Source organism: Coregonus lavaretus (assembly GCF_964263955.1).
Source record: "Coregonus lavaretus genome assembly, chromosome: 22".
Taxonomy (NCBI): domain Eukaryota; kingdom Metazoa; phylum Chordata; class Actinopteri; order Salmoniformes; family Salmonidae; genus Coregonus; species Coregonus lavaretus.
In genome coordinates this window covers 33,496,772-33,520,654 of record NC_140009.1, presented here as the reverse complement: position 1 = coordinate 33,520,654, position 23,883 = coordinate 33,496,772, and the positions used below count along the sequence as shown (strand labels likewise).

Genomic DNA, 23,883 nt, shown 5'->3' with positions numbered 1-23,883 from the left:
TGTGTCATCATCTAATGCGCAATTGCGTTGATTCCCACCATTCGTTCATTTTGGTACAGCTCGTCCCTTCAGCTGATTATCAGCTGTTGTCAAACACACAAGTCTCAGAAGACGATTCTCTTCCTCAATAGTGTTGCAGCGAATTCTACTAGATGAAAAGCCAAAATGAGTATGACATCGTGGCATTTAAAACATACAAAATTGTCACATCCTATAAAACTATTTTTTCGTATACCCAAAATGCGTAGAGAATAGGATGCCATGTAGGATGCAGGCTCTGATCAATGCTTCGGATGGTGAAAGCAGAAAGGAGCACTTGGCTCATTTGATCTGTTCATCTAATTAATGTGGATCGTAAGTGATGGATTTACAGTCAAGCCACAGTGAAACCACAGACCTGTGTCTTAGCACAGATGAGTGATGTCTTTAATACCCCTCAGTTTAATTCCCAAACCCCTGGATCTCTGCCATCTACTTTATCATGTTGTTTTCTGACTGAGGCCTCTAGATATTATGGTATGCAGTTGAGCAATATTAAAGCAGCAGTAAGTGCCTAAATATTGACAGGACAAATTCACTCGAAACGTATCGTTTGTTCACAAACAAATACATCGTCAACCGTCTCCCTCGGTCTGTATAAATCTGCATAAAAGTTTATTCTGTTAACCCCGGAACCTTGGTCTACTACTTAAACATGAACTTTGGACCACATTGTTCTGCAGAAGCCATTAGTCAAAAACTAAGCCGCTTCCAAGAATAACAAACAGTAGCGTTCTGTCTGTTCGTAGCAGAGCCCTATCTGATCCTCAGGGGCTTTATCAGTGTCATTGGAGCTAGCCTGCATTTCCACACTGTGACAGAGTCAACAAGCTGGAGCTGCAGAGATGCTGGCCTTCCCTGGCCGGGCCCTGTTGGATTCATGGAAGCAGATACTCATCTCTCTCCTGAGTCCTCGGCTATAAATATCACCACAGGGATTACTGCAGGAGAAGCCAGGTGAGCATGTGTTTGTGTGCCCACAACCTCTCAGAGAGAGAGAGGGGTAAGGGTAAGGAGTGGTGGTGGTGATGCAGGTTTGTTTGTGTAACCCCTTGTCATCGTGTAAAAACCACCATCGTGAAATACCAGGGCAGAGAGATGGAGATCAGAGATCAGCACTTGATGGGAATGAATAGAACAACAGCCTGTGTGTGCCCTGTCTATTCTACAGTAAACCAGAGACAGAGAGGCCTTGGCTTTCACTCTCAGCTCCTTTGTTCAGCCAGATAGAACCTGACCTTAGTAGAGTCAACTTGTTCAAAGGCTCTGGTTCTGAAGTGCTGCATCAGGGAGCTTTCTCAGGGCAGTGAGGACACAGAGACACAGCCACAGGGCTAGGTCAGGCCGTAGTAAACACGCACACATATTAACCTGACCGGGCTGGAACTACAGTGCCTTCGGAAAGTATTCAGACCCCTTGACTTTTTCCACATTTTGTTACGTTACAGCCTTATTCTAAAATTGATTAAATAAAAAATTTTCCTCAGCAATCTACACACAATACCCCATAATGACAAAGCGAAAACAGGTCTTTAAAATGTTTTGCTAATTTATAAAAAATTAAAAACAGAAATACCTTTTTTACATAAGTATTTAGACCCTTTGCTATGAGACATGAAATTGAGCTCAGGTGCATCCTGTTTCCATTAATCATCCAACTTGATTGGAGTCCACCTGTGGTAAATTCAATTGATCGGACATGATTTGGAAAGGCACACACCTGTCTATATAAGGTCCCACAGTTGACAGTGCATGTCAGAGCAAAAACAAAGCCATGAGGTCGAAGGAATTGTCCGTGGAGCTCAGAGACACAGATCTGGGGAAGGGTATCAAAACATTTCTGCAGCGTTGAAGGTCCCCAAGAACACAGTGGCCTCATCATTCTTAAATGGAAGAAGTTTGGAACTACCAAGCCTCTTCCTAGAGCTGGCCGCCCGGCTAAACTGAGCAATCGGGGGAGAAGGGCCGATGTTCACTCTGACAGAGCTCTAGAGTTACTCTGTGGAGATGGAAAAATCTTCCAGAAGGACAACCATCTCTGCAGCACTCCACCAATCAGGCCTTTATGGTAGAGTGGCCAGATGGAAGCCACTCCTCAGTAAAAGGCACATGACAGCCCGCTTGGAGTTTGCCAAAAGGCACCTAAAGACTCTCAGACCATGGGAAACAAGATTCTCTGGTCTGATGAAACCAAGATTGAACTCTTTGGCCTAAATGCCAAGCGTCACGTCTGGTGGAAACCTGGCACCATCCCTATGGAGAAGCATGGTGGTGGCAGCATCATGCTGTGGGGTCGTTTTTCAGCGGCAGGGACTGGGAGACTAGTCAGAATCGAGGCGAAGATGAACGGAGCAAAGTACAGAGAGATCCTTGTTGAAATCCTGCTCCAGAGCGCTCAGGACCTCAGACTGGGGCGAAGGTTCACCTTCCAACAGGACAACGACCCTAAGCACACAGCCAAGACAACGCAGGAGTGCCTTCGGAACAAGACTCTGAATGTCCTTGAGTGGCCCAGCCAGAGCCCAGACTTGAACACAATCAAACATCTCTGGAGATATCTGAAAATAGCTGTGCAGCAACGCTCCCCATCCAACCTGACAGAGCTTGAGAGGATCTGCAGAGAGGAATGGGTGTGCCAAGCTTGTAGCGTCATACCCAAGAAGACTCGAGGCTGTAATCGCTGCCAAAGGTGCTTCAACAAAGTACTGAGTAAAGGGTCTGAATACATTTACTTATGTAAATGTATATTTCCGTTTTAAATTTGCTTTGTTTTTGCTTTATCATTATGGGGTATTGTGTGTAGATTGATGAGGGGGAAAAAACTATGTAATCAATTTTAGAATGAGGCTGTAACGTAACAAAATCTGGAAAAAGTCAAGGGGTCTGAATACTTTCCGAATGCACTGTATGTGGTACACCAACAATAACCATGCCAAACAAAGAAGAGGACAGTATCTTGCTTACGCAGGTGAAAGATATTTTAAACCAACAAACATAATTCTACAAGGAGCTGTTACAACTGCAGGAGAATAGCTTCAAAAGTTTCACATACGGAAAAAACATATATAAAATATAATACATGTGAGATGTTTAAAATTGGCCAAATATTTTTATTTTATTTTTTAATACATTTAAGATTCCTAAATGTATTATTTAAAATGTATATATAAATGTTATATATTTTATATACAGTGGGGGAAAAAAGTATTTAGTCAGCCACCAATTGTGCAAGTTCTCCCACTTAAAAAGATGAGAGAGGCCTGTAATTTTCATCATAGGTACACGTTAACTATGACAGACAAAATGAGAAAAGAAAATCCAGAAAATCACTTTGTAGGATTTTTAATGAATTTATTTGCAAATTATGGTGGAAAATAAGTATTTGGTCAATAACAAAAGTTTCTCAATACTTTGTTATATACCCTTTGTTGGCAATGACACAGGTCAAACGTTTTCTGTAAGTCTTCACAAGGTTTTCACACACTGTTGCTGGTATTTTGGCCCATTCCTCCATGCAGATCTCCTCTAGAGCAGTGATGTTTTGGGGCTGTCGCTGGGCAACACGGACTTTCAACTCCCTCCAAAGATGTTCTATGGGGTTGAGATCTGGAGACTGGCTAGGCCACTCCAGGACCTTGAAATGCTTCTTATGAACCCACTCCTTCGTTGCCCGTGTGTTTGGGATCATTGTCATGCTGAAAGACCCAGCCACGTTTCATCTTCAATGCCCTTGCTGATGGAAGGAGGTTTTCACTCAAAATCTTACGATACATGGCCCCATTCATTCTTTCCTTTACACGGATCAGTCATCCTGGTCCCTTTGCATAAAAACAGCCCCAAAGCATGATGTTTCCACCCCCATGCTTCACAGTAGGTATGGTGTTCTTTGGATGCAACTCAGCATTCTTTGTCCTCCAAACACGACGAGTTGAGTTTTTACCAAAAAGTTATATTTTGGTTTCATCTGACCATATGACATTCTCCCAATCATCTTCTGGATCATCCAAATGCACTCTAGCAAACTTCAGACGGGCCTGGACATGTACTGGCTTAAGCAGGGGGACACGTCTGGCACTGCAGGATTTGAGTCCCTGGCGGCGTAGTGTGTTACTGATGGTAGGCTTTGTTACTTTGGTCCCAGCTCTCTGCAGGTCATTCACTAGGTCCCCCCGTGTGGTTCTGGGATTTTTGCTCACCGTTCTTGTGATCATTTTGACCCCACGGTGTGAGATCTTGCGTGGAGCCCCAGATCGAGGGAGATTATCAGTGGTCTTGTATGTCTTCCATTTCCTAATAATTGCTCCCACAGTTGATTTCTTCAAACCAAGCTGCTTACCTATTGCAGATTCAGTCTTCCCAGCCTGGTGCAGGTCTACAATTTTGTTTCTGGTGTCCTTTGACAGCTCTTTGGTCTTGGCCATAGTGGAGTTTGGAGTGTGACTGTTTGAGGTTGTGGACAGGTGTCTTTTATACTGATAACAAGTTCAAACAAGTGCCATTAATACAGGTAACGAGTGGAGGACAGAGGAGCCTCTTAAAGAAGAAGTTACAGGTCTGTGAGAGCCAGAAATCTTGCTTGTTTGTAGGTGACCAAATACTTATTTTCCACCATAATTTGCTAAGAAATTCATAAAAAATCCTGCAATGTGATTTTCTGGAGAAAAAAAATCTCAATTTGTCTGTCATAGTTGACGTGTACCTATGATGAAAATTACAGGCCTCTCTCATCTTTTTAAGTGGGAGAACTTGCACAATTGGTGGCTGACTAAATACTTTTTTTCCCCACTGTATATATTTTCACATGTACTTATAAGAAATATATTGCTTTATTAAAAACATTTTTAAAATCATATTGTAACAAAATGGTGACTGTCTTAACAATTCAGCTTTAGTAGGGTGTCAGCCTCCTTAAAGGTCCAATGCAGATGTTTTTTTTTATTTTTTTTACCCCCTTTTTCTCCCCAATTTCGATCGTCTCATCGCTGCAACTCCCCAACCGGCTTGGGAGGCGAAGGTCGAGTCATGCGTCCTCCGAAACATGACCCGCCAAATCGCGGTTCTTAACACCCGCCCGCTTAAACCGGAAGCCAGCCGCACCAATGTGTCAGAGGAAACACTGTTCAACTGACGACCCAGGTCAGCCTGCAGGCGCCCGGCCCGCCACAAGGAGTCGCTAGAGCTCGATGAGCCAAGTAAAGCCCCCCCGGCCAAACGCTCCCCTAACCCGGACGACGCTGGGCTAATTGTGCGCCGCCCTATGGGACTCCCGATCACAGCCGGTTGTGATACAGCCCGGGATCGAACCCAGGTCTGTAGTGATGCCTCTAGCACTGCATGGTGTTTTGGCTTGGTGGCTAAAAATATGATCTCCATTGAAAAGTTATTTAAGAAGACAAATTAGCAACTACTTTGGCCACCCTGTAGACTAGATGTCATAGCCATGCATTTCTAGAATATTGTCAGGCATTACATGCATTTGAACAAAGATGCAAATGTACAGTAGAGTCCGAAATTATTGACAGCCTTGCCTTGATAAAGATTAGCAATAATGACTCTACAGGGCTCTAAAGTGCGACCAATTTGGAATATTTTGAAATATTTTGGAGAACTGTTCAACTATGAAAGAAATTGTGAATAATGTTAAGTGAGAAAGTTACAGAGGGTCAAAGATTATAGCCCCAAGATAAGCTAACCTCTCACCATTACCAATAACAGGGGAGGTTAGCATGTCTTGGGGGTATGATCTTTGACTCTCTGTAACTTTCTCACTAATCATTATTCACGATTCATTCAAGATTATCCATAATCATGGTAGCATCCACATGAATGTACAAGAGTTTAGAAACATATTATATTCTCATTGACAATAAAAGTGACTCCAAAATGACACATTATTTACTATGAATTTCTATTGGGCACAAAATGATCTGAAACACAACCAAAATGAACTGCAAATGCATCTAACAAGTTTGTAGTCACAAGCTTGATGTAGTCATTGCGTGCTAGGAATATGGGACCAAATACTACACTTTTGACTACTTTATTTATAAGAATCTTTAGGGGTGTCAATAATTTTGACCCCTACATTTTTTGAGAAAATAAGTATTACATGTTAAACACAATCTCATTCTCTGAGCAATTGTATTAGTATAAAATAATATAATTACCCATGTTTTTGGAGCATACAATATAGCTCAGTATTTGAATTGTGTATTTTATACAGTCATTATTGCTCATCTTTATCAAGGGTGTCAATAATTTCAGATCCCACTGTATGAACCTGTATCTCTGGAATAAGACATTACATGCATTTTAGCAAAGATGCAAATGTATCTACATGTATTTGAAATACATTTGATGTTTAGTTAAATATATTGTAACGTATTTGTATTTATTTTTATGGGTTTGTCCAAATACTGGTTGATTCAACAAACAGTTGAGTCTGAGGAGAAAGTGAGGAAAATGATTGATGATAAGCTGCAGATGGATCATAAGAAGATTGAGGTGGAGTGCGCCCACAGGACTGGAAAACCTATCTCCGTCCCAGGTAGACCCCGGTCGATGGTGGTCTACCTAGTAGCCTACTTAAACATTGCTTTGAACTGTTGAATGCTCAGTACTTATGACTGTGAAGTGTTGGAACACTGACTTGGACTGGTTTCAGGTCAATTTGTGATAGCTTTCTGATAATTGGTTGGAGGGGGTATTTTTCTTCACCTCTGCAAGGCAATCAGCAATCAGTGCTGAGAGGCGTGTCCTTCACCTCTGCTAGGAAATCAGCAATTAGTTTTAGTACTTCAGTCTCCCCTAGTTTTTCAGCGGTCTTGTCAAGCAGCGGTGTTGTCGGCCAAAACGAGAACTATCACTGAAACAAAGACGTCCTGCCGAGTTGTTCTGCCGAGTTGTTCGAGGAAGGAAAGAGAGGAAGGCTTCACACTACTCTCTCACTTGAGTATCTTACCTAGTTATTTTTAGATTCTCATTTTGCTCTTTGTAGCTTTGTCAAGTATGTGTGTGATTTCTATCCCAGTTAGCTCCTCTCCCTGTAGGTTTTACAGACGCTAACCACCCCGTGGCTGCAACCCTTCTAATCTAGTGTACCCTGCGCGTTAGGGTTGGGCAGTATACTGTATCCCGGGGTGTTTCCTTGGTATGATTTTCCAATACCGTCTTTTATAAATGTGAATATTTGTACTTTTAACATAAATACCTGCAGTCAACTTGTGCACTAGGTAATAGAAAAAGCAGATACTGTTCATCATTTTGCCCAATATATTTTTTTTCGTTATGAAGTTTACCGGTATTGGTTTCCTAAAACAGCTGCTTGAGCCAGTCGTGTATTTGTTTACAAAGAAGCACAATGAGCAAAACAGGAATTTTGTGAGGTAAGTCACTCCTGCAGCGCAACTTTACTGAGGTAATCAAGTTACACTTGTATGAAATTCATTTTTTACATTTTTAAATTTTTTTGTCATTTAGCAGACGCTCTTATCCAGAGCGACTTACAGTTAGTGAGTGCATACATTTTTTCATACTAGCCCCCTGTGGGAATCGAACACACAACCCTGGCGTTGCAAGCGCCATGCTCTACCAACTGAGCTACACGGGACCTCTACTACTAATGTTTGCCAGCTATATATCTTATAACTATTAAGTTAACCATCTAAGATGTGCCAAATAAATTCTCTCCAGCTGGGTTTTGCTAACGTTAGCTGAGTAGCTAACGTTAGCTTGCAAGATCAAGCTTTTGGTAACAGCAGCAGAGAGAGAGCTAGCTGCTGTCTAACATTTGTTTTGTGTGTGCTGCAAACTGCGTTTTGAGATACTTGCATAACTTTATGAGCTCGGTTGTCTTAGTAGTTAATGTTCGCATGCTCTCGTTAGCATCTGCTATGGGAATTCCTTAGTACTAGTTAGCATTTCTTAGCATTCCGGTTTGTTAGCATTCTGACGTATTTTTATAATTTGTTTTGTTTGAGAAAAACAAATAGCGCCCCTTGTGTGCACTGCTGGTAATACCGTATATCCCAGGATGGCACATACTAATTTCTCATACATTTTCATTATATTTTCCCCTTCTCTCACCTGTCTATCTCCTCATTGGAATTCCATGCTGTCACTGTCACTTGTCCACTCAAGCTTAACATTGTTGCCATCCATCGCCCACCAGGTGCCGTTGGAGAGTTCCTCAATGAGCTTGACACCTTGATAAGCAAATATCTGGATGATGGCTCACCACTCATCGTACTGGGCGACTTCAAATCCCCGCGCCTGACTGACTCATTTCTTTCCCCTCCTTGCCTCTTTTTACCTCACCCTCTCCCCGTCCCCTCCCACTTACAAGGCAGGCAATACGTTTGACCTCCTCTTTACTACAGGCTGTTCGCCTATTAATCTCACTGCAATCCCCCTCCAGGTCTCTGATCAATACTGTTTATTTCTTTCTCCCACTCTCCTCCAACCCTACCCACCCAGCCCCTACCCAGATTGTCACACGCAGTCTCAATCTTTGCCCTCTCTCCCACCATCTCTCCATTCTGCTAGATCCTTCTCCCTCCTGTCTCAGCCTCTTCGACCCAACTCTCCTCCCTTTCCGTCTCTTGACTCCCACTGTCCACTTTCCTACCGGCCGTCTCGACCCTCCCCTCCTGCTCCGTGGCTGAATGACTCACTGCATGCTCATAGAACTAGAATTGTCTAGAATGTAATTGTATGCTGTAGCGTTAAGATTTGCCTTCACTGGAACTAAGGGGCCTAGCCCGAACCATAAAAAACAGCCCCAGACCCTTCCTCCTCCATCAAACTTTACAGTTGGCACTATGCATTGGGGCAAGTAGCGTTCTCCTGGCATCCGCCAAACCCAGATTTGTCCGTAGGAATGCCAGATGGTGAAGCGTGATTCATCACTCCAGAGAACGCATTCCACTGCTCCAGAGTCCAATGGTGGCAAGCTTTACACCACTCCAGCCGACGCTTGGAATTGCGCATGGTGATCTTAGGCTTGTGTCCGGTTGCTAGGCCATGGAAACCCATTTCATGAAGCTCCCGATGAACAGTTTTTGTGCTGACGTTGCTTCCAGAGGCAGTTTGGAACTCGGCAGGGAGTGTTGCAACTGAGGACAGATTATTTTTACGCGATACGCGCTTCATCACTCGGCGTCCCATTCTGTGAGCGTGTGTGGCCTACCACTTCACGGCTGAGCCGTTGTTGCTCCTAGACATTTCCACTTCACAATAACAGCACGTACAGTTGACAGGGACAGCTCTAGCAGGGCAGAAATTTGACTAAATGACTTGTTGGAAAGGTGGCATCCTATGACGGTGCCACATTGAAAGTCTCTGAGCTCTTCAGTAAGGTAACTTTTGTCTATGGAGATTGCATGGCTGTGTGCTCGAATTTATACACCTGTCAGCAACGGGTGTGGCTGAAATATCAAAATCCACTCATTTAAAAGAGTGTCCACATACTTTTGTATATATACTGTATGTGTGAAATGCTTGATAGTGTTTGTGATGTAAAAAGAGGTCTACTTTCTTGGGGACCTGAATATTGACTGGTTTTCATCAAGCTGTCCGCTCAAGAGGAAGCTTCTCACTGTAACAAGTGCCTGTAATCTGGTTCAGGTTATTAATGAACTTATCAGGGTGTTTAGAAATACTACAGGAATGAGATGATCCACATATATTGATCACATTTTAACTAATATTGTAGAACTTTGTTCTGTTGGAAAAAATTGTTTGACCAAATACAATGCTATTTCTTTGTAAACAAATTAACATCAGACTTTCAGCATGCTTATACAGAAGGGCACTCAACATGTACTGCACTGACACAAATGACTGATAATTGGTTGAAATACATTTATAATAAGAAGATTGTGGGAGCTGTACTGTTAGATTTCAGTGCAGCCTTTGATATTATTGACCATAACCTGTTGTTGAGAACTTGTGTTATGGCTTTTCAAACTCTGCCATATCATGGATTCAGAGATATCTATCTAATAGAACTCAGAGGGTTTTCTTTAATGGAAGCTTTTCTAACGTCAAACATCTAAAGTGTGGTGTACTGCAGGGCAGCTCTCTAGGCCCTCTACTCTTTTCTATTTTTACCAATGACCTACCACTGGCATTAAACAGCATGTGTGTCCATGTAGTTCTTAAAGCCTTTAGCCGTATCCTTATTCTAGTCCTCCTCTGTTCCTCTGGTGATGTAGAGGCTAACCCAGGCCCTGTAGCCCCCAGTATCACTCCTACTCCCCAGGAGCTATCATTTGATGACTTCTGTAATCGCAAAAGTCTTGGTTTCTTGCACATAAATATCAGAAGTCTACTTCCTAAGTTTGAGTTATTCACTGCGTTAGCACACTCTGCCAACCCTGATGTTCTAGCAGTGTCTGAATCCTGGCTCAGGAAGGCCACCAAAAATTCTGAAATTTCCATCCCCAACTATAACATTTTCCGTCTAGATAGAACTGCCAAAGGGGGTGGAGTTGCAATCTACTGTAGAGATAGAGCTCTGCAGGCTATCATACTATCCAGGTCTGTGCCCAAACAGTTTGAGCTTCTACTTCTAAAAATCCACCTTTCCAGAAATAAGTCTCTCACTGTTGCCGCTTGCTACAGACCCCCCTCAGCCCCCAGCTGTGCCCTGGACACCATATGTGAATTGATTGCCCCCCATTTATCCTCTGAGTTTGTACTGCTTGGTGACCTAAATTGGGATATGCTTAATACCCCAGCCATCCTACAATCCAAGCTAGATGCCCTCAACCTCACGCAAATTATCAACGAACCTACCAGGTACAACCCTAAATCCTTAAACATGGGTACCCTCATAGATATCATCCTGACTAACATACCCTCTAAATACACCTCAGCTGTCTTCAACCAGGATCTCAGCGATCACTGCCTTATTGCCTGCGTCCGTAACGGGTCCGCGGTCAAACGACCACCCCTCATCAATGTCAAACGCTCCCTAAACCACTTTAGCGAGGAGGCCTTCCTAATTGACCTGGCCCAGGTATCCTGGATGGATATAGATCTCATTCCGTCAGTAGAGGATGCCTGGTTGTTCCTTAAAAGTAATTTCCTCTCAATCTTAAATAAACATGCCCCATTCAAAAAATACAGAACTAAGAACCGATATAGCCCCTGGTTTTCCTCAGACTTGACTGCCCTTGACCAGCACAAAAACATCCTGTGGCGTACAGCATTAGCATCAAATAGCCCCCGCGATATGCAACTTTTCAGGGAAGTTAGGAACCAATATACACAAGCAGTCAGGAAAGCAAAGGCTAACTTTTTCAAACAGAAATTTGCATCCTGTAGCACTAACTCCAAAAAGTTTTGGGACACTGTAAAGTCCATGGAGAATAAGAGCACTTCCTCCCAGCTGCCCACTGCACTGAGGCTAGGAAACACTATCACCACCGATAAATCTACAATAATCGAGAATTTCCAACAAGCATTTTGCTACAGCTGGCCATGCTTTCCATCTGGCTACCACTAACCCGGCCACCAACTCTGCACCCTCTGCTGCAACTTGCCCATGCCCCCCCCGCTTCTCCTTCACACAAATTCAGACAGCTGATGTTTTGAAAGCGCTGCAAAATCTGGACCCCTACAAATCAGCTGGGCTAGACAATCTGGACCCTTTCTTTCTAAAACTAGCCGCCGAAATTGTCGCAACCCCTATTACTAGTCTGTTCAACCTCTCTTAAATAACGTCTGAGATCCCCAGAGATTGGAAAGCTGCCGCGGTCATCCCCCTCTTCAAAGGGGGTGACACTCTAGATCCAAACTGCTACAGACCTATATCCATCCTGCCCTGCCTTTCGAAAGTATTCGAAAGCCAAGTTAACAAACAGATCATCGACCATTTCGAATACCACCGTACCTTCTCCGCTATGCAATCCGGTTTCCGAGCTGGTCACGGGTGCACTTCAGCCACGCTCAAGGTCCTAAACGATATTATAACCACGATTGATAATAGACAGTACTATGCAGCCGTCTTCATCGACCTGGCCAAGGCTTTCGACTCTGTCAACCACCGCATTCTTATTGGCAGACTAAATAGCCTTGGTTTCTCAAATGACTGCCTCACCTGGTTCACCAACTACTTCTCAGATAGAGTTCAGTGTGTCAAATCGGAGGGCCTGTTGTCTGGACCTATGGCAGTCTCTATGGGGGTGCCACAGGGTTCAATTCTTGGGCCGACACTTTTCTCCGTGTATATCAATGATGTCGCTCTTGCTGCTGGTGACTCTCAGATCCACCTCTACGCAGACGACACCATTTTGTATACATCTGGCCCTTCATTGGACACTGTGTTAACAAACCTCCAAATGAGCTTCAATGCCATACAACAATCCTTCAGTAGCCTTCAACTGCTCTTAAACACTAGTAAAACTAAATGCATGCTTTTCAATCGAACGCTGCTAGCACCCGCCCACCCGACTAGAATCACCACTCTCGACGGGTCTGACCTAGAGTATGTGGACAACTACAAATATCTAGGTGTCTGGTTAGACTGTAAACTCAACTTCCAGACTCACAAAGAATCTCCAATCCAAAGTTAAATCTAGAATCGGCTTCCTATTTCGCAACAAAGCCTCCTTCACTCATGCTGCCAAACATGCCCTCGTAAAACTGACTATCCTACCGATCCTTGACTTCGGCGATGTCATTTACAAAATAGCCTCCAACACTCTACTCAGCAAATTGGATGTAGTCTATCACAGTGCCATCCGTTTTGTCTCCAAAGCCCCATACACTACCCACCACTGTGACCTGTACGCTCTTGTTGGCTGGTCCTCACTACATGTTCGTCGTCAAACCCACTGGCTCCAGGCCATCTATAAATCACTGCTAGGCAAATCCCCGCCTTATCTTAGCTCATTGGTCACCATAGCAGCACCCACCCGTAGTCTGCGCTCCAGCAGGTATATCTCACTGGTCATTCCCAAAGCCAACACCTCCTTTGGCCGCCATTCCTTCCAGTTCTCTGCTGCCAATGACTGGAACGAATTGCAAAAATCTCTGAAGCTGGAGACTCTTATCTCCCTCAATAACTTTAAGCATCAGTTGTCAGAGCACCTTACCGATCACTGCACCTGTACACAGCCCATCTGAAATTAGCCCACCCAACTACCTCATCCCTATATTGTTATTTATTTTGCTCTTTTGCACCCCAGTATCTCTATTTGCACATCATCTCTTGCACATCTAGCATTCCAGTGTTAATACTATTGTAATTATTCTGCACTATAGCCTATTTATTGCCTTACCTCCATAACTTGCTACATTTGCACACACTGTATATATATTTTCTGTTGTATTTCTGACTTTATGTTTTTTTTACCCCATATGTAACTCTGTGTTGTTTTTATTGCACTACTTTGCTTTATCTTGGCCAGGTCACAGTTGTAAATGAGAACCTGTTCTCAACTGGCTTACCTGGTTAAATAAAGGTGAAATAAAAATAATTAAAAATAAAAATAAATAAAAAGTATGCTGATGATTCAACCATATACAGTGGGGGAAAAAAAGTATTTAGTCAGCCACCAATTGTGCAAGTTCTCCCACTTAAAAAGATGAGAGGCCTGTAATTTTCATCATAGGTACACGTCAACTATGACAGACAAATTGAGAATTTTTTTTCCAGAAAATCACATTGCAGGATTTTTTATGAATTTATTTGCAAATTATGGTGGAAAATAAGTATTTGGTCACCTACAAACAAGCAAGATTTCTGGCTCTCACAAACCTGTAAGTTCTTCTTTAAGAGGCTCCTCTGTCCTCCACTTGTTACCTGTATTAATGGCACCTGTTTGAACTTGTTATCAGTATAAAAGACACCTGTCCACAACCTCAAACAGTCACACTCCAAACTCCACTATGGCCAAGACCAAAGAGCTGTCAAAGGACACCAGAAACAAAATTGTAGACCTGTACCAGGCTGGGAAGACTGAATCTGCAATAGGTAAGCAGCTTGGTTTGAAGAAATCAACTGTGGGAGCAATTATTAGGAAATGGAAGACATACAAGACCACTGATAATCTCCCTCGATCTGGGGCTCCACGCAAGATCTCACCCCGTGGGGTCAAAATGATCACAAGAACGGTGAGCAAAAATCCCAGAACCACACGGGGGGACCTAGTGAATGACCTGCAGAGAGCTGGGACCAAAGTAACAGCCTACCATCAGTAACACACTACGCCGCCAGGGACTCAAATCCTGCAGTGCAAGACATGTCCCCCTGCTTAAGCCAGTACATGTCCAGGCCCGTCTGAAGTTTGCTAGAGTGCATTTGGATGATCCAGAAGAGGATTGGGAGAATGTCATATGGTCAGATGAAACCAAAATATAAAAACTCAACTCGTCGTGTTTGGAGGACAAAGAATGCTGAGTTGCATCCAAAGAACACCATACCTACTGTGAAGCATGGGGGTGGAAACATCATGCTTTGGGGCTGTTTTTCTGCAAAGTGACCAGGACGACTGATCCGTGTAAAGGAAAGAATGAATGGGGCCATGTATCGTGAGATTTTGAGTGAAAACCTCCTTCCATCAGCAAGGGCATTGAAGATGAAACGTGGCTGGGTCTTTCAGCATGACAATGATCCCAAACACACCGCCCGGGCAACGAAGGAGTGGCTTCATAAGAAGCATTTCAAGGTCCTGGAGTCTCCAGATCTCAACCCCATTGAAAATCTTTGGAGGGAGTTGAAAGTCTTTGTTGCCCAGCGACAGCCCCAAAACATCACTGCTCTAGAGGAGATCTGTATGGAGGAATGGGCCAAAATACCAGCAACAGTGTGTGAAAACCTTGTGAAGACTTACAGAAAACGTTTGACCTGTGTCATTGCCAACAAAGGGTATATAACAAAGTATTGAGAAACTTTTGTTATTGACCAAATACTTATTTTCCACCATAATTTGCAAATAAATTCATAAAAAATCCTACGTGATTTTCTGGATTTTTTTTTCTCATTTTGTCTGTCTATGATGAAAATTACAGGCCTCTCATCTTTTTAAGTGGGAGAACTTGCACAATTGGTGGCTGACTAAATACTTTTTTCCCCCACTGTATACGCATCAGCAACCACAGCTAATGAAGTCACTGAAACCCACTGAAACCCTTAACAAAGAGTTGCAGTCTGAAAGGGTGGCCAGTAATAATGATTATTGTCCAGTCATATGGTCAAGTGCTGCAAAAAAACCTTCAGCTGGCCCAAAACAGAGCCGCACATCTTGCTCTTCATTGTAATCAGAGGACTAATATAAAATAATATGCATACCAGTCTCTCTTGGCTAAGAGTTGAGGAAAGACTGACTGCGTCACGTCTTGTTTTCATAAGAAACATTAATTTGTTAGAAATTGCAAATTGTTTGCATAGTCAACTTACACAAAGCACTGACACACACACTTACCCCACAAGACATGCCACCAGGTGTCTTTTCACAGTCCCCAGGTCCAGAACAAATTCAAGGAAAAGGACAGTATTATACAAAGCCATGAGTTCATGGAACTCCCTTCCATCTTATATAGCCAAACTGAACAGCAAACCTGGTTTCAAAAAACAATGCCTCTCCCAAGAGTGTGCAAAGCTGTTATCAAGGCAAAGGGTGGCTATTTGAAGAATCTCAAATATAAAATATAATTTGATATGTTTAAAACTTTTTTTGGTTACTACATGATTCCATTTGTGTTATTTCATAGTTTTGATGTCTTCACTATTATTCTACAATGTAAAAATAAAGAACCTTTGAATGAGTAGGTGTGCCCAAACTTTTGACTGGTAGTGTATGTAAATTGTGAAGTATTTTGTCTGTAATGTCTTTTTGGTTATGTGTCGGACCCCAGTAAGACTAGCTGTCGCCATTGGCGTCGGCTAATGGGGATCCTAATAAATCAAATCAATAGCCTATAGAAACATTTTTCGACAAGTTTAAGCTCATTAGGAAAGAAATTATCCATGCAGTCTGGGAAAATCCTCGCATGCGAGGTTGAAAACCAAATGGCCAATAACCTATCGTCCTACTATGCCTGTCATAAAACCTATTAAAGGGACATCAGGATGTTGGCAATGAGGCCCTTTATCTACTTCCCCAGAGTCAGATGAACTCGTGGATACCATTTGTCTCTGTGTCCAGTATGAAGGAAGTTAGAGGTAGTTTCGCGAGCCATAGCTTACTAGCATTAGCGCAATGACTGGAAGTCTATGGGTATCTGCTAGCTTGAAAATCCAATTAACAACCCAAATAGCAGTGTAACAGTAATCCAAATGCAATCTATACATACATCGAGGGTACAAAACATTAGGAACATCTTCCTAATATTGAGTTGCACCCTCTTTTGCCCTCAGAACAGCCTCAATTCGTAGGGGCATGGGCTCTACAAGGTGTCAAAAGCGTTCCACAGGGATGCCAGCCCATGTTGACTCCAATGCTTCCTACAGTTGTGTCAAGTTTGCTGGATATCCTTTGGGTGATGGACCATTCTTGATATACATGGGAAACTGTTGAGCGTGTGAAACCCAGCAGCATTACTGTTCTTGCCATACTCAAACCGGTGCACCTAGCACCTACTACCATACCCCGTTCAAAGGCACTTAAATATCTTGTCTTGCCCATTCACCCTCTGAATGGCACACATGCCCAATCCATATCACAATTGTCTCAAGGCTTAAAAACCCTTCTTAAACATGTCTCCTCCCCTTCATCTACGCTGATTGAAGTGGATTTAACAAGTGACATCAATAAGGGATCATAGCTTTCACCTGGATTCACCTTTACAGACTTCAAGGAAAGAGCAGGTGTTCCTAATGTTTTGTACACTCAGTGTATGTACACCAGATGAATTTACACAAGATATACTAAGAATGATATGCACAGCAGTAGATATATTTGAGCTATGTCAATAATCCAGTATCTAAATAAATATGTGGTGTGTATAAACAGTGTAACTAAAATGCAATGTAAAGTAGTATGAATATTAGAATGAGCTATTTTGAGAATACAGTATTTAAATACACAGTACAAAACCCCACGGCAAAATTGACAGAATTGCAGAAAATTAGCTTCTGGACCAGAGTCCGGAATATAAATATATACAGTGTATTCGGAAAGTATTCAGACCACTTGACTTTTTCCTCATTTTGTTAGGTTACAGCTTTATTCTAAAATGGATTAAATTGTTTTTTTCCCCCTCATCAATCTACACACAATACCCCATAAGCCGAGGCAACAAACAATGTTGTTTTAGAGAATTTGGCAGTACGTCGAACCGACCTAATAACAGCATGCCATGTGTAACCACGCCAGCCCAGGACCTCCACATCCGGCTTCTTCACCTGTGGGATCGTCTGAGACCAGCCACCCGGACAGCTGAAGAAACTGTGGGTTTGCACAATCAAAGAATTTCTGCACAAACTGTCAGAAACCGTCTCAGGGAAGCTCATCTTGGTGCCCATCATCCTCACCAAGGTCTTGACCTGACTGCAGTTCAGCGTCGTAACAAACTTCAGTGGGCAAATGCTGACCTTCGATGGCCACTGGCACGCTGGAGAAGTGTGCTCTTTACAGATGAATCCCAGATCCAACTGTACTGGGCAGGTTTCAACCGTGTGGGCGAGCGGTTTGCTGATGTCAACGTTGTGAACAGAGTGCCACATGGTGGCAGTGGGGTTAAGGTATGGGCAGGCATAAGCTATGGACAACAAACACAATTGCATTTTATCGACTGCAATTTAAATGCACAGAGATACCGTGACGAGATCCTGAGGCCCATTGTCGCACCATTCATCCGCCGCCATCACCGCATGTGTCAGCATGATAATGATTTCCCCCATGGCGCAAGGATCTGTACACAATTCCTGGAAGCTGAAAATGTCCCAGTTCTTCCATGGCCTGCATACTCACCCGACATGTCACCCATTCAGCATGTTTGGGGTGCTTTGGATCGACGTACGACAGTGTGTTCCAGTTCGCACCAATATCCAGCAACTTCTCACAGCCATTGAAGAGGAGTGGGACAACATTCCACAGGCCACAATCAACTCTATGCGAAGGAGATGCATGAGGCAAATGGTGGTCACACTAGATACTGACTGCTTTTCTGATCCAAGCCCCTACAGGTATCTGTGACCAACAGATGTATATCTGTATTCCCAGTCATGTGAAATCCATAGATTAGGGCCTAATTCATTTATTTCAATGGACTGATTTCCTTATATGAACTAACTCAGTAAAATCTTAGAAATTGTTGCATGTTGCGTTCATATTTATGTTCAGTGTATTTGATACCATTCCACTCCAACCATTACCACGAGCCCATCCTCCCCAATTAAGGTCCCACCAACCTCCTGTGGTATATAGATAAAGTGGTTAAAGCAGTATGTAAACATTATTAAAGTTACCAATATTCAATGACTCTGTACAGTGCCTTCATTAAGTATTCATACTCCTTGACTTATTCCACATTTTGTTGTGTTACAGCCTGAATAAAAAAATATATATATGACAAACTGAAAACAGGTTTTTAGAAATGTTGACTCAAGATATTTCAGCTTTTAATGTTTTACTAATTTGTAAAAAAGTCTAAAAACATAATTCCACTGACATTATTGGGTATTGTGTGTAAGCCAGCGACAAAAATCTAAATTCAATCCATTTAAAATTCAGGCTGTAACACAACAAAATGTGGAAAAAGTCAAGGAGTGTGAATACTTTCTGAAGGCACTGTACACAGGGCAGCAGTCTAAGGTGCAGGGTAGAGTACCTGGGGGTAGCTGGCTAGTGATGACTGTTGAACAGTCTGATGGCCTGGAGATAGAAGCTGTTTATCGACCCCAGTTAGGAGAACATAGCAGGAGTGATACTTCGGTGCAACTTTATACAATTTAAGGTTGCTGCGTTCCCGTTAGGGAACATAGCAGGGTGCAACTCCATACGATTCTAGAGATTACATGTTACCCCAGGATACCCATTGCGGGCGGTAACTGTAGATGACATGGTAGCTTTATTCACATCAGGGGAATTTATCAAAACAACATTGATAAATTCCCCTGACGTGAATATAGCTACCTTGTTTAGCTAAATTCCCCTGACGTGAATAAAGCGGAGTGCGGTGCAACTCTATACGATTTCAAGGTTGCCGCGTTCACGTCAGGGAAACATAGCAGGAGTGAAACTTAGGTGCAACTCCATATGATATGTGGCTCTGTTCACGCCAGGGGAAATGAGCTCGAGTTAACGACTTCGGTGAAACATGATTATTGGATTTTCATTTTCGTGTGGTGCACTTGCATTCAGTAGCATCTATGAATCCCATGATTATTCATAGTACTGACATCAAATGGAAGAACCAAGGACAAGGATGGTTGCTGATGTTGAGGTATTTACAGAACAACTGGTGCTGTGAAATTAGGATATCAGGATTCAAGGATATCAGGACCTGCTTAGACAAAGCAATTGTAACAGTAGAGCAAAGGATCGCAATATATGGGAAATTGATTGACTGCAGTGTTGCCGTTATGAGTACTTGATGCATGGAATGCTAAGGCATAAATGTATGAAAGCGTGAATTCTTATTTTAAATATATGTAGTTCTGTCCTTGTGCTGTACTTGTCAATTAATCTAATGTACTGTATATGTAATGCTTTATGTGGACCACAGGAAGAGTAGCTGCTGCTTTAGCAGTAGCTAATGGGGATCCTAATAAAATACTAAATACACACAGTGGGGGGTTATGGAGGGGGGCTGAAACTCAGCCCGTGGGGACGGAAGGAAAAGTGCAGAGGAAAGGGCCGACGGGGAACGGACGGGAGGGGAAGGTCAGCCAGCAAGATAACGGCCTGCCACAGTAGCTCACACACACACACACGTGAGCCATGGCTGCTCAGGCAGGCACCATTGATTGCACCTCGCCATCCCTTTCTTTGTCCTGCACCTTAGCAACCAGTGTGTACTCCGGATGAAAGCTGAAGTGCTACCAAGCAGCAGACATACATCTAAACTCTTATCTGCAGAGAGAGGAAGGAGAGCCAGAGTAGAGGTAGCGCCAGGTCTAGGAAGGGGAGATCGTAGATTACGTCTCCCCCCAACACACACATACATAAACAAACATAAAAACAATCTGTGTGCCTCTACCTGGTCCCTAAAATCATATTGCTACTGAGCTAAAGCTTTAGCATCAGTGATTCGATACTTCCCAAACCGGTCATCAGCCTACTGGAAGGGTTATAGACTTTTTCCACTGGTGGCACTGGTGTTACCAACTTTTTTTAGTTGATGGCACCAGCATATGATTTGGTCGCACTGGCGATAATGACCTGACCTGTGTCCCATAATGTACCTGCATTCCATACAGAAACAGGCTAATAATGACTATCCATCTTTTAAATTAGCATGCCCTTGCAGTGTTTGACATTCAAGTAAATTTGCCAGTGGCACACTGGGCCAGTGCCAACTGAAAGCTACTGGCCAGAATGAAAATAATACTGGCCCACGAAAGCGGATGATGCCCGCATCATTTAAATGTTATCTTTAATTTGCGGGCTGAGCAAGTTGCCTATAGCCTCTAATGTCCTACCCTCCATACACAAAAAATTACATTTTAACTTGACAATATCAGATTTACATTGATTGTTTGGAGGGAAAAAATTAAACGGTTGCGCAAGCTCAAAGGGTGTGTAACAATGGTAAATGTAATAACTTTTCTATTTGTATTAGTTTTTCATGTAATAAACCCAGTAAAAGTAATAACTTGTCGGTAAACGCAATAAAATGTTGAATGGTAAACGTAATAACTTTTTCCGCTAAATGTAATAAGTTATTACATTAACCGCTGATTATTACATTAACTGGTGAGTAACAACTTTTACATGAATAATGTAATAACTTCAACCAAAATAAGAAATTGTATGTACTACGTCACTCAATTTGATGCACATACCCCCACCCACTGCCAACTACAACACAAACTTATGCACATAATACAGAAATACTCATACATTGACACTCACAAGCACACATTGAAATGTACACACATGCACAGCCACACACACACTGATAAAAAAAGACCTGAATGAATCTGTAGGCCCTAGTATTAAACAGCTAATCTGCATTAGTACCCTTCAAAAAATAATGAGTTAGGTCGTCCCCAGGACGTCACGAAATGGTCGCATAAAGTAATCAGGACGTTACAGTGGGGGAAAAAAGTATTTAGTCAGCCACCAATTGTGCAAGTTCTCCCACTTAAAAAGATGAGAGAGGCTTGTAATTTTCATCATAGGTACACATCAACTATGACTGACAAAATGAGAAAAAAAAGAATTTGGTCAATAACAAAAGTTTCTCAATACTTTGTTATATACCATTTGTTGGCAATGACACAGGTCAAACGTTTTCTGTAAGTCTTCACACGGTTTTCACACACTGTTGCTGGTATTTTGGCCCATTCCTCCATGCAGATCTCCTCTAAAGCAGTGATGTTTTGGGGCTGTCGCTGGGCAACATGGACTTTCAACTCCCTCCAAAGATTTTCTATGGGGTTGAGATCTGGAGACTGGCTAGGCCACTCCAGGACCTTGAAATGCTTCTTACGAACCCACTCCTTCGTTGCCCGGGCGGTGTGTTTGGGATCATTGTCATGCTGAAAGACCCAGCCACGTTTCATCTTCAATGCCCTTGCATTGGAAGGAGGTTTTCACTCAAAATCTCACGATACATGGCCCCATTCTTTCCTTTACACGGATCAGTTGTCCTGGTCCCTTTGCAGAAAAACAGCCCCAAAGCATGATGTTTCCACCCCCATGCTTCACAGTAGGTATGGTGTTCTTTGGATGCAACTCAGCATTCTTTGTCCTCCAAACACGATGAGTTGAGTTTTTACCAAAAAGTTATATTTTGGTTTCATCTGACCATATGACATTCTCCCAATCCTCTTCTGGATCATCCAAATGCACTCTAGCAAACTTCAGACGGGCCTGGACATGTACTGGCTTAAGCAGGGGGACACGTCTGGCACTGCAGGATTTGAGTCCCTGGCGGCGTAGTGTGTTACTGATAGTAGGCTTTGGTCCCAGCTCTCTGCAGGTCATTCACTAGGTCCCCCCGTGTGGTTCTGGGATTTTTGCTCACTGTTCTTGTGATCATTTTGACCCCACGGGGTGAGATCTTGCGTGGAGCCCCAGATCGAGGGAGATTATCAGTGGTCTTGTATGTCTTCCATTTCCTAATAATTTCTCCCACAGTTGATTTCTTCAAACCAAGCTGCTTACCTATTGCAGATTCAGTCTTCCCAGCCTGGTGCAGGTCTACAATTTTGTTTCTGGTGTCCTTTGACAGCTCTTTGGTCTTGGCCATAGTGGAGTTTGGAGTGTGACTGTTTGAGGTTGTGGACAGGTGTCTTTTATACTGATAACAAGTTCAAACAGGTGCCATTAATACAGGTAACGAGTGGAGGACAGAGGAGCCTCTTAAAGAAGAAGTTACAGGTCTGTGAGAGCCAGAAATCTTGCTTGTTTGTAGGTGACCAAATACTTATTTTCCACCATAATTTGCAAATAAATTCATTAAAAATCCTACAATGTGATTTTCTGGAAAAAATATTCTCAATTTGTCTGTCATAGTTGACGTGTACCTATGATGAAAATTACAGGCCTCTCATCTTTTTAAGTGGGAGAACTTGCACAATTGGTGGCTGACTAAATACTTTTTTTCCCCACTGTATGTTGCACATGCAGTTAACAAAAACATATGGAAATGTCTGCTCTACCCAAAATTACTACCAAATAATTGCAGCATTACCGAAAAAATGGAAGAGTAAAGTGGATGGGGGAAAAAGTAAGGAACTTGTCTGTCGGCCCTGCATTAAAGACCATAATTGGTTAAAGAAAATTGTGATAAATAAAAAAAGTACACCAGTTTCATTTAAGGAACAAAGAATTGACAGCCGTCCCATATAGATTGCAAAATAGTTGGGAAGAGATTTTTGATGTACCGATTCCATGGCATAGTGTTTATGAACTGAAACGGCGCCAGATTCAAAACTTAGAATTGTTCAATTTAAATTATTATACAAAATTCTTGCTACCAATAGAATGTTATTTATATGGGGGATACAATCTTCCCAGCTCTGCAGATTTTGCTGCGAAGAGACAGAATCATTAGATAATTTGTTATTGTAGCTTGTTTTTGGTCACAGGTCCAGGAATGCCTGAAGGATTGCAATATTTACCTGGAGCTAACCCTGCAGATAGCACTACTGGGTGAGCTGAAAAGTCATAGTCAATCGATCAATAATATAATAATACTTTTAGCAAAAAAAAAATATTTTCAATTTACAACCTGTAGCAGCAATGAGAATAGAAGGGTTCAGAACTTTTGTGAAACATCACAGTACATAAAATATATGGCAAATAGAAATCCAATATGGATGGTGTTAATAGATATATGGGAGGTGTTGAATGGAGCTGAAGGATGGGACTAATAACAACAAGATAACTAATGTAAAGCATACTGTGTCCATAATAAGTATATAGGTTATAGGTGGAGAGCTTTTGTGAAAGAGCACAGTTAGAAAGATATGGCATATGGCAAACCAGATGGACATCATGAAAATGATCGGAGAGGTTGACGGTAGAGGAAGTTCAGGAGTAAAAGCAAACAAAATAGAATTATTGTAAAATTGACTGTGTCCATAAAATGTATATAGTATGTATAAGCTGGAAGTAGAGGCCTAAGCGTTGTTGTTCACTAGTTTACTCCAATTAGGGGAGGGGTTGGAAAGTAATAAAGGGAAATATATTTTTTAAAAGGGTATGTATATGTTTTTATGTG

The 23,883-nt window shown here is 42.4% G+C and overlaps 1 protein-coding gene across 1 annotated transcript in view; it reads right to left on the bottom strand.

Moving 5' to 3' along the window:
* Positions 1-23,883, bottom strand: part of spryd3 (SPRY domain containing 3) — a 123,653-nt gene that overhangs the window by 10,743 nt on the left and 89,027 nt on the right. The window lies entirely within an intron of this gene.